General features: G+C 35.0%; 1 non-coding gene across 1 annotated transcript; it reads right to left on the bottom strand.

The window, feature by feature from the left end:
- Nucleotides 1–1,549: 1,549 nt before the first annotated feature.
- LOC122449024 lies at nt 1,550–1,655 on the bottom strand. Its single transcript, XR_006271843.1, has one exon. It is a non-coding gene; the product is annotated as a U6 spliceosomal RNA (small nuclear RNA).
- Nucleotides 1,656–1,948: the final 293 nt, after the last annotated feature.

Raw genomic sequence — 1,948 nt, 5'->3', positions numbered from 1 at the left:
TCTTTTTGATAGTTCATTACTAGTCTATAGAAAAACATTTCCATATATTAATCCTTTATCCCAAGACTTTACTGAATTCATTTATTAGTTCTAATAGTTTTTTGGCCTACAGACTTGAGGGTTTTCTATATATAGTATGTTACTGCAAATAGTGACAGTTTTACTGTCACTTCTCTTCCAACCTGGAGGCCTTTTATTTACTTTTCTTGTCTAATTGCTGGCTAGGAATTTTAACACTGCGTCAAATAGAAGTGGCAAGAATGGGTTTCTTTGTCTTGTTCCCAATTTTGAAGGAAAAGCTTTCAGCTTTTCACATCGAGTATGATGTTAGCTATGGTTTTGTCATATATAATCTCCCTCTTTGATGGGAGGTTATTTTAAAATCATGAATGAATGTCGAAGTTTTTGAAATGCTCTTTAAATCTGTTGAGATGATCATGTGATTTAATCTCTCCTTTTATTAGTGTGATGGATCACTTTGATTGATTTGCAGATATCAAACTAGTCTTGCATCCCTGGAATAAATTTCACTGATTGTGGTATATGATCCTTTTAATATATTATTGAATTTGGTTCATTAATATTTTAGTGAGAATTCTTGTGTCTATAGACATCAGAGGTATTGGCCTGTAATTTCCCTTTCTTTCTTTTTGGTAGTATCTTTTTCTGGTTTTGGTATCAGGGTAATGGTGGCATCATAGAATGAATTTGGGAGTGTTCCTTTCTCTTCTGTTTTGTTTTTTTTTTTTTTTAATAGTTTGAGAAGGATAAGCTTTAGTTTTTATTATGTTTGTTAGACTTATCCTGTGAAGGTTTTTGGTCCTGGATTTTTGTTTGCTGGGAATTTTTTGTTTTATTTTGCTTTGTTTGGAGAAGGAAATGGCAACCCACTCCAGTACTCTTGCCTGGAAAATCCCATGGATGGAGGAGCCTGGTGGGCTCCAGTCCATGGGGTCACAAAGAGTCAGACACAACTGAGTGACTAAACTTTTTGTTTTTTGCTAATTCAGTTTCACTACTAACGATTGATCTGTTCAGATTGTCTATTTCTCCCAGTTCAGTTTTGGAAGACCATATGTTTCTGGAAATTTATCCATTTCTTCTAGGTTGTTGAATTTGTTGGCATATAATTGTTTGTAGTATCCTTTTTATTTATTTAATCTGTTTGGCTGCATTGGGTCTTGGTTGCAGCACACAGGGTCTTTATTTCATCATGCAGGGCCTTTCCCGTGGTTTGTGGACTTTCTAGTAATGGTACGTGAGCTTCAGTAGTTGCAGCATGCAGGTTCTCTAGTTGCAGCACATGGGCTCTGGAGCATGTGGACTCAGTAATTGTGGTTCATGGGTTTAGTTGCTCTGTAGCATGTGGGATCTTTGTTCCTTGACCAGGGGTTGAACCCATTTCTCCTGCATTGCAAGGTGGATTCTTAACCATTGGACTATTTATCATTTTTTCATTCCCTGTGATGTTGATTATAATTTCTCCTCTTTCATTTCTTATTTGTTTATTTGGGTCCCCTTCCCTTTTTTCTCTTGTCTTTCTCTTTTTTAAAGTTTGGAATGCATCCAAATGTGCATATCATTTTGCACAGGGGCCATGCTAATCTTCTCCGTATCATTCTTAATTTTAGTATATATGCTGCTGAAGCCAGCACTCTCTTTTTTTTTTCTTAATGAGCCTGTCTAAGATTATGTTTATCTTTTCAAAAGACTAGCCCTTTGTTTTGTTGATCTTATATATTATTTTTTGGCCTCTATATTATTTTTTTCTGTTCTGATATTTTATTATTTCCTCCCTTTTACTGATTTGGGACTTTGTTTTTTCTTCTTTTTCTAATTTCTTTGGATGATAGGTTAGGTTATTTGAGATTTTGCATGTTTTTGAGGTAAGTCTGTATAACTATGAACTTCCCTTTAGAACTGCTTTTGCTTCTTCCTGCAAACTTTG

This window comes from Cervus canadensis, chromosome 10, assembly GCF_019320065.1.
Source record: "Cervus canadensis isolate Bull #8, Minnesota chromosome 10, ASM1932006v1, whole genome shotgun sequence".
Lineage (NCBI taxonomy): Eukaryota > Metazoa > Chordata > Mammalia > Artiodactyla > Cervidae > Cervus > Cervus canadensis.
Note: the sequence above shows the minus strand (reverse complement) of the source record. Positions and strands in the feature narration are given on the sequence as shown.